A 10,410-nucleotide genomic window follows, 5' to 3' on the forward strand; every position below is an offset into this window, starting at 1 on the left:
CATTAGTGCATCCAACTATATAAAACAAATACTAATGGACATGAAAAATCAAATCAGCACTAATACAATAGTAGTGGGGGACCTCAATACCCCACTATCACAAGTAGATAGATCAACTAGACAAAAAATAAACAATGAAATATTAGAACTCGATCAAACTCTTGAACAAATGAACTTAACAGATGTTTACAGAGTCTTCCACTCCACAAAATCAGAATACACATTCTTTTCAGCTGCACATGGGTTGTTCTCCAAAGTAGACCACATACTCACTCATAGAACATGTCTAAGTTAGTGCAAAGGAATTGAAGTTATCCTCTGTATATTATTATACCATAGTGTGATGAAATTGGAGACCATTAGCAAAAGAAACTGATGAATTTCGTAAACACATGGAAATTGCACAACACACTTCTGAATAACCAATGGGTCACAGAGGAAATTAAAGAAGAAATTAGACAGTTTCTAGAATTATATGACAATGTCAATACAACATATCTATGGGACACAATGAAAGCAGTCCTATGAGGGAAATTCATAGCAGTGAACACTCATATTAGGAAAACAGAGCGAACTCAATTAAACAACCTGATACTGAACCTCAAGCTTCTAGAAAAAGAAGAGCAGGATAAACCCAAAGTTCATAGAAGGGAGGAAATTATAAAGATCAGAGCAGAAATCAATACAATGGAGGCTAAGAGAATGATACAAAAAATCAATGAAGCAAGGGCTGGGGATTTAGCTCAGTGGTTCTGCCCCCTGCCTTGAAAGCACAGGGTCCTGAGTTTGATCTCCAGTACAAACAAACAAACAAACAACTCAATGAAGCAAAGAATTGGTTCTTTGAAAGAATAAACAAAATTGACAAACCCTTATCCAACCTTATCAGAAAAAGGGAGAAAAGGCCCGAATCCATGCAATTAGGAATGAAATGGGTGAAATTACAAGGGACCGAGCAGAAATCAGAGGATCATCAATACCTACTCCAAGAACCCATACACCAAGGTACGGAGCCGAGGAGAAGGACAAGGAGGAGCGAGCTAACAATTCCAGCTCAACCCCAGCCTCACACCCAGTGCACCCAACAGCGCTGAGTACCCAGACCTCCGAAAGCACAACAACTGCATGGCCAGTAACCTGACCCCAGCAGTCTATGCACAGCTCTTCGACAAGACCACACCCACTGGTTGGACCCTTGATCAGTGCATCCAGACTGGCATGGACAACCCTGGCCACCCCTTCATCAAGACTGTGGGCATGGTGGCTGGAGATGAGGAGACCTATGAGGTATTTGCTGAGCTGTTTGACCCTGTGATTCAAGAGCGGCACAATGGATGTGACCCCCGGACCATGAAGCACACCACTGACCTGGATGCCAGTAAGATCCGTTCTGTTTACTTTGATGAGCGGTATGCACTGTCCTCACGAGTCAGAACTGGCCGAAGTATCCGGGGGCTCAGTCTGCCTCCAGCCTGCACTCGGGCTGAGCAACGAGAGGTGGAACGTGTTGTGGTGGATGCGCTGAGTGGTCTAAAGGGTGACCTGGCTGGACGGTACTACAGGCTCAGTGAGATGACAGAGGCTGAGCAGCAGCAGCTTATTGATGACCACTTCCTGTCTGATAAGCCTGTGTTCCCATTGCTGACTGCAGCAGGAATGGCTTGAGACTGGCCGGATGCTCGTGGAATCTGGCATAACAATGAGAAGAGCTTCTTGATCCGGGTGAATGAGGAGGATCACACGAGGGTCATCTCCATGGAGAAGGGTGGCAACATGAAGAGAGTGTTTGAAAGATTCTGCCGGGGCCTCAAAGAGGTGGAGTGGCTGATCCAGGAGCATGGCTGGGAGTTTATGTGGAACGAGCATTTGGGATACATCTTGACCTGTCCATCTAACCTGGGCACTGGACTTTGGGCAGGAGTGCACATCACACTACCCCTGCTAAACAAAGATAACCAATTCCCAAAGATCCTGGAGAACCTGAGACTCCAGAAGCGTGGTACCGGAGGAGTAGACACTGTGGCCACAGGCAGCGTCTTTGACATCTCTAACTTGGATCGGCTGGGCAAGTCAGAGGTGAGGTTCTGAGGAGTGAGGGGAGGAGCAGTGCAGGTCTACAAGAGCTGAGAACTGACAGTGACTGAGCTGCGAGAATGTAATAGAGTCTGAAATGAAATTCTGGTTGGGCAGGGAGGCAACTGAAAATGAATTTCCAGAGCAAGAGAGTCAGTCGTTGTTAAAGACAGAAATACAGATTGTGGGAAGCAGAGATCAAGGATTAGTGTCCTCCAGGTGGAGCTGGTACAGCTTGTCATCGATGGAGTGAACTATTGGATTGACCGTGAGCGACGTCTGGAGAGAGGCCAGGATATCCGAATTCCTGCACCTCTTATCCACAACAGGCATTAACTCAGCATCTCCAGCAGATGACTCAAGATCCCCAGGACTTCTGCCCATTTAGGGGTGGATAATTCTACTTGCGCTGAACCTGTCCCCCCCACCCCCTGCCTCCATCCTAGTAAAGACACCTTGCTATTAAAAAAAAAAAAGAACCTATACGCCAATAAGATGGAAAACACAGAAGAAATGGACAGATTCCTAGATACGTATGAATAACCAAAGTTGAATGAAGAAGACCTAAAAATTTTAAACAACCCAATGTCAATCAATGAAATTGAAAATGTAATTAAAAGCTTACCACTAAGAAAAGCCCAGGCCCTGATGGCTTCACTGCTGAATTCAACAAGACATTTAGAGAGGAACTACTGCCAGTAGTATTTAAACTCTTCAATGAAATTGAAAGGGAAGCAATACTCCCAAATTCATTCCGGGAAGCAAGCATCACCTTGATCCCCAAAGCAGAGAAAGACTCAACCGAAAAGGAGAACTATAGGCCAATCTCACTAATGAACACAGATACAAAAATCCTCAATAAGATACTGGCAAATAGAATGCAGAAGATCATCAAGAAGATCATACCTCCTACCAAGAGGGATTCATCCCAGGGATGAAGGGATGGTTCAACATATGCAAATCAATAAATGTAATACCCTATATTAATAGAGCCAAGCACAAAAACTAAATGATCATCTCAATAGATGCAGAAAAAGCTTTCAACAAAATCCAATATGCATTCCTGATAAAAACCCTACAAAAAATTGGAACAGACGGTCTCTACCTTAATCTGATAAAAGCCATCTATGAAAATCCAACAGCCAATATCATACTAAATGGTCAAAAACCTAAATCCTTCACACTAAAATCAGGAACAAGACAGGGATGTACACTGTCACCACTCTTGTTCAATATAGTTTTGGAAACATTAGCCACAGCAATGAGACAGGAGAAAGCAGTAAAAGGAATAAAGATAGGAAACAAAGAAGTTAAATTGTCACTATTTGCAGATGACATGATACTCTATATAAATGACCCTAAGAACTCCACCAAAAGTCTTCTAGACTTAATAACCATATTCAGTAACGTAGCTGGATATAACATCAACACACAAAAATCAATGGATTTCCTGTCCACGAACAACAGACTCACTGAGAGAGAAATAGGGGAAACAATTCCTTTCATAATAGCTTCCAAAAATAGAAGTACATAGGAATCAACCTAACAAAAGAAATCAAAGACTTCTACTCTGAGAACTACAGTACTCTGAAAAAAGAGATCAAAGAGGATATGAAAACATGGACAGACATCCCTTGCTCCTGAGTAAGAAGAACGAACATAATAAAAATGGCCATATTTCCAAAACTGCTATATAGATCCAGTGCTATCCCAATTGAAATTCCAACAGCATACTTCATGGGCCTTGAGAAAACAATCCAAAAATTTATTTGGAACCAGAAGAGATCTAGAATAGCAAAAGCAATTCTCAGCAATAAAGACAAGGTAGGGGGTATCACAATCCCCAACTTGAAACTATACTACAAAGCTACTGTGATAAAAACAGCATTGTACTGGCAAAGAAACAGACCTGAGGACCAGTGGAACAGATTAGAAGATGCAGAAACAACTCCAGAAACACTCAGCCACCTCATCTTCGACAAAGGAGCCAAACACCCTCACTAGAGGAAAGATAGCCTCTTTATTGAATAGTGAGGGAAAAATTTGGTTTCAACTTGCCAAAGATTAAAACTAGACCAATATCTTTCACCATGCACTAAACTAAAATCAAAATGGATTAAAAATCTAAATATGTACAGAAACACTAACTGGCTGGAAGAGAGGTTAGGTAGAACTCTTAAAGACACTGGTATAGGAAAAGATTTCATGAACAAAACCTCACTTGCCCGTGAACTAGCACAAACAATCAACAAGTGGGATCTCTTTTTATTAAAAAGCTTCTTCACAGCAAGAGAAACCACCAACAGAGTGAAGAGACAACCCACAATATGGAAAAAATTTTCACCTGCTGTTCCTCAGACAAAGGTGTACTATCTAGAATGTATAAAGAACTTAAAAAAATCAAATCTCTCAAATTTAAAGATCCAATCCAAAAATGGACATCTGAAATGAACAGACATTTCTCAGAGAAAGTAGAAATAGCAAGTAAACATAAAAAAATGTTCAACATCACTGGTCATTCAAGAGATGCAAATGAAAACAATGCTGAGATTCCACCTCACCCCGGAAAGAATGGCTGCTATCATGAAATCAACCAATAACAAATGCGGGCAGGGCTGTGGGGAAAGAGGAACCCTACTCCACTGCTGGTGGGAGTGTAGACTGGTGCAAGCACTGTGGAAATCCATATGGAGATACCGCAAAGAACTAGGATTGGAAGTCCCTTTTGACCCAGCTCTTCCATTTCTGGGTATCTTCCCAAAAGAATTTAAAAAAATCATACCACAATGATATATGTGCACCCATGTTCATAGCAGCACAGTTTGTAACAGCTAAAACTTGGCAGCAGCCCAATTGTCCATCAACTGGAGACTGGATAAAGAAAATGTGGTTTTAAAATAAAATGAAGTACTACTCAGCCATAAAAAATGAGAAATTAGAGATATTTATAGCTAAGTGGATGCACATTGAGGCAATACTCTTAAGTGAAATAAATAGGACACACATGTAAATACCAAATAGTTTCTCTGGTGTGAGAAACTGAAAGTGTAAATAAGGACTAAAATGTATAATAGATAATATGAAATAGGAAGAAAAGGTACAAAGGAGAAGAGGAAGTAGGAGGGGTAGGGCAAAGGAAAAAGGGGAATGGAATTAACATGAGAAAAGGAAAAAATGGAAAGAAAGTCTTTGTAAATGGGGAGGGGTGGAGGGGTTGAAGGGAGGGGAGGGGAATGGGGAAAAAATAAGAACCAAGATACATCATGTAAAGGTACACGTTCCCAATGATAAATGTCATTATGTTGTATACCTAAAATTTACCAATAAAATTAATAAAATAATATAAAAGCATGTTAGAACTAGAATAATTTGTGTGTGTCAGAATGCAGGTTCAGTGCATATGACAGAGATTCTAAATAAAATATGCCTTAAATCAGATAAAGATCTGCTTGGTGTCTGTGCTGCTGTGGCAACTCTACTCAGAGATCCAGGGCCCGATCAACTCCAGCGAGTTTTCTTTATTTGCATGAGCCAGTTGGCTCACCACCATGTCTCTCTAGATTTTTGCTGTCCCCTTTAATGCCTCCACACCCCCTGCTTTGGTACTTGCCCTTTAAATTCTATTTTCTATAATTCAGCTAGATGAAGACTTCCAAACCCAAAGTTAGCTTTGGCCATTCCCCTACTCAGAACCTCTCCAGGAAGAGCTCTAGACAGTAATGTGGAGGATTTCCAGGACATCTTTCAGTGAAAACAGAAAGATACAGACTAGCGTATACATTAATGTACCTTTTGTGCTAGAAGAAATAAGAGTATGTACATATACATACCTACCCATATATACATATTTATATCTATACACATAAATACTTCTAATTGCAAAAAGAAGTCTAGAAGGAAAAATTAACAAAGATGGTTACTTGTAGGGAGAGGAACGTAACAGGTTAGAGGGGGCATAGTCGGAAGTGAGAATAATCTGAATATATGGTATTATAACAAATAGTTTGTTGGAGAGAATGACAGAAATAAAAAACATTATTGTACAACCTATGGTGAAAGAGTTATGACAGGTAATGGTCATCGATGGCTGTTAAAATTGTGAGGTGAAAGGTTGATGTTGTGTGTTGCAATAAAACATCAGACTGTCATCACTCATACTTCTGATTGAAATCACTAAAAGTACTCCTGCCTCCAAAATTGAACCTGGATCTAAACAAGCTTCAGATTAACTTATAGTTTACAGGAAATAAGAGGAAAAAAGACAAGTTTAAAGCCATCACAAGGAGGAAAACAGACAACTATAAATACTGTACAGAACTTTTTATAGGACAATGATCTAGTTTCTTTAAGAAATCACTGGTATGAAAAAGGGGGGAGAGGAGACAAGGGGCTATTGCACATTATAATAATTTATGCACATCATAAGTGAACTGGGAAAATAATTTTGAAGACAATGAGGGCAACTTGACAATAGACTGAATATTATATTATGCCAAGGAATTATTAATTCAATTAGGTGTGCTAATAGCTTTATTTATTTATTTATTTTTCACTCAAGTGAAATTTAATTTAATAAAAGTCAGACAATAAAAAGTATTGGCAAAGATATGGAAAAGTCAATATTTCCATACATTGCTGATAGAGATACGAAATGTTGAAGCAATTTTGAAAATGTTTGGAAGTTTCTCAAAAGGTTAAACACAGAATTACTGCTAGACCCAGTAATTTCACTCCTAGATATATACTCAGGAGAAATGAAAAACATGTAGATGAATGTTCATAGCAACATTATTCATAACTGACAAAATGTAGAAGTCCAAATGTCCATCAAAAAAGAAAATGGGTTATTTTGATGAGATGAACTATTACTCAACCACAAAAAGGAATGAAGTAATGACAGGTTATGACAAGGATGAACCTGAAAACATTATGCCAAGGTAAAGAAGCCAAGCACAAAAGGCCACAAACACATATTACATGATTCTATTTATTTGAACTGTTCAGATTTGGCAATTTCACAGAACTTGAAATCATTGGCAGAGGATGGAGGGTGGTGCATAGTTGATGAGAAAAAGGAGAAACTATTAATGAGTATTTTTTTTTGAGTGATGAAAATGCTCTGGAAGTAGACAGATGTAATGTTTGCAAAGCATTATGAACATACTAAAAACAATGAACTTCACACTTAGAAATTACTAAAGTAGTGAATCTTATGATAATTGTATCTCATTGAAAAATTTTAAATGCTGTCATCAGCATCACAATATAAAAATCTAGTTACAATGTTTCACTAGACACAGTTTTGAGATATAACAAACTACAGTCATTTTTGAAGAGTCTTTTTAATTAAGATACATCCAGTAAAAAATTGTGCATTGTAGGAAAACTTTTCACAAACACATACAATTGAAACTACCCTTCTAAAATAAATGTTTGTATTTCTTTGAAAAGCATAATTACAATTTTATATTTTTCAAAGTTATTAATAAAATTATACTTAGGAAAGGTACTGCTAACTCATAGCCTTAAATGAAAATGGTTCACCTTCTTTATAAAAGTGATTTAGAGTACCCTAAGAATGTTGAATGAAACTTATTCTTTTGGAAACCCCCTACATTGTGAAACTATCATTCTATATTCTATCATTCATATATTCATATATATATATTCATATATATAATTCAAGTTCAAAGATTGAAACAGAACATACAGAAAGCAAAATTCACTGACAAATTTGAAAGCATGTTTTTTATATATTCCACTACTATTGTCACAAAATTTTTAGATTCAATTTCATGTTAGGCATTTTGTGACTAATAAAAAGTATGTGTCATGAAATGTCAAAAAAGTTATAAAACATGTGATAAAATATTTATCTCTTTTAATATTACATGAAGCTACATTTTACCAAATTATGAAACTATATAGGGCAGTTTTAAACAGTATTCAGAGACTCTTTTTTTCTATCTTTTTCAGCTTCTCTTTCTATCTTTTTCAGCTTCATTTCCAATTTCAGCTTTGTTTTCATCTTCATCTCTCGCATCTTTCTCATCTTTTCTTCCATGTTCTTTTACATCTTCTTTGTCTTCTCCTTCTGCCTCTTTTCCATCTTTCTCTTTTTCCTTTCCATCTTCTTCTGCATTTCCACCTTCATCTTCCTGTCCATATCTCTTTTTCGTATTTCTTTTCTTTATCTCCTTTCTCTTTTCAATCTTTATCCTTTTTTTTCCATCTTCCTTCTCTTTTCCACCTTTCTCTTTTTCATCACCTCCTTTTTCTTTTCCATATTTTTCCTCTTTTTTCCTTTCTCCATCTTCATCCTCTTTATCTCTTTTTTCATTTTGATAATCTTCCCTTTCTCCATCTTCTCCCTTCTTGTTTCTATCTTTGTCCTCTTTTCCCTCTTGACCTTGTGTTTCATCTTCTTCTTTCTCTTCTTTACTTTGATCTTCCTTGTTTTTCTGATCTTTTCCATTTTGTGTTTCTTCTGCTGTCACTGCTTCTTTCTTTTCTCCTCCCTCTTTTCCAGTGTCATCACTTTTTTCATCTTTTATTTCCTCAATTCTTTTTTAAGAGCTAGTGCCTCTATAATTTTGTTTTCTCCATTTTCAGCATTTTTATTGTTGCAGTCTTCTTTAACAACTTCTTGCTTGATTTCAGCTAGTATTTTCGCATTTGCGTCTATGTTTCTTTCTGTCATGTCATTTTTGGTCTTCATTTTAGCAAACAGTCTAGCTAATCTTCTCTTTGGCTCTTGCCTTATGTCACCTTGACCTGTAGCCTAAGAGGTGCCAGATATTTTGAAGTGAGGGTTGCAGAAGAACTGTAGTCCTTGAATAATTCAGAGCAATTCTGTATGTCTAAAAGCAACAAATCTCCCGCTGTCTCCAAACATCAACAATAGTTTATAGGGTGGGACCTTATCACCTTTTCATCTTTAGCTAGAGAGCTCTGAGAGAGCCAAGTCTCTCAACCCTAAAGTTTCTACTTACAGAGGCGAATTTTTCCCTTTTCTAAGACAATTTGAAGTCTGTGCCGCCTAATGGCAAGATTAGGGATCTGGCATGACAAGAAGTGGAGGAGGGAATAAAAAAAAAGGGAAGGAGGAAGCAAGAAAGCAAGGAAGAAAGGAAGGGTGGGAGGGAGGAAGAGAGAGAGAAAAGAGGGAGGGAGGGAGGATGGAAGGAAGGTTTATTTATTTATTTTTGAGGGAGGGTCTCACTATATAGTTCAGACTAACCTTAAACTCACCATGTAGCTTAGGGTGGCCTCGAACTCATAGCAATCCTCCTGCCTCAGCCTCCTGAGTGCTGGGATTACACATGTGCACCAACATGCTTGGCCAATAGTTTTATTTTTATGCAAGAAAATGGAAATATAAAAATTCTTGGCAATACTTTTTAGATGTAAAATACATAAAGGTGAAGTTTACTGTAAAATACTTCTGTGGTAAAATGGAGGAGAAAAGAAAGAAAAAAGAAAGGAAGAAAGGAAAAAAGAAAGACAGGAAGAAAGCGAACGATCAAAGAAAAGAAAGGGAACAAAAATGAAATAGATGAAGCAAGCAGTAATATCTTGATAACTGTTGAATCTAGGTGATGAGTTTATAAAGTTCATTACACTATCTTTTCTTTGGTGTATGTTTAAAACTTTCATAATAAAGAAACTTTAAACCCTCCAACAATTCCTTCTGCCATTTAGAAAAAATATCCAAAGTCAATCCACTTGGACTATGAGGTTCTGCTCATTCTAGTCCCTTTCTGGCTCTCTCATCTTCTCTTCCATTTTTCTCCTGTTCATTCCATTCTTTGGAGTCAACAGGCCATCTTGCTGTTCCCTGAAAATACCAAGTAGATTTCCCTCAGGGTTTTTTCTTTCTAGTCCCTCTCCTTAGACCGTTCTTCTCCTGACATTAGCATGACTGCCTGCCTCACTTTGTTCAGATGTCTGTCCAAGTAACATATATCCAGGGAGGACCTTCCTTATTACTCCAGCTCAAATAGGACACCTCCTAGCCCACTGCTCCCTTATTATCTTACTTTTTATTAATGGCAGTTATTGCTACCTGCTGGTGTTGCTTGCTTGATTGTCTGCCTCCTCTAACTAAAATGTCAACTCCAGAAGAGCAGGGTCTTTGCCTTATTCAGCGCTGTGATCCCAGCATCTAGACCAGTGCCTGCTACGTAGAAGGGCTCTGTAAGCATTTGCAAAAATAATGAATGAATAATGCAGCAATAGCTTGAAAGCATGGAGTGACATGTAAGGATGACACATTTGAACTGCTAATCCTCTAGAAATACCATGTGCTGTCAAAACCTACATATGTCATATGATGTG

General features: G+C 38.1%; 2 pseudogenes; one reads left to right on the forward strand and one right to left on the reverse strand.

Annotated features, from left to right (window-relative positions):
• Positions 1-931: 931 nt before the first annotated feature.
• On the forward strand, positions 932-2,103 carry LOC101701986 (creatine kinase U-type, mitochondrial-like; annotated as a pseudogene).
• A 5,848-nt stretch (positions 2,104-7,951) lies between these two features.
• LOC147828465 (uncharacterized) lies at positions 7,952-8,841 on the reverse strand (annotated as a pseudogene).
• Between the last annotated feature and the right edge of the window lie 1,569 nt (positions 8,842-10,410).

This window comes from Heterocephalus glaber, unplaced genomic scaffold (genome assembly GCF_053883595.1).
Source record: "Heterocephalus glaber isolate CG9 unplaced genomic scaffold, H.glaber_assembly_v1.0 deba00001068, whole genome shotgun sequence".
NCBI lineage: Eukaryota > Metazoa > Chordata > Mammalia > Rodentia > Bathyergidae > Heterocephalus > Heterocephalus glaber.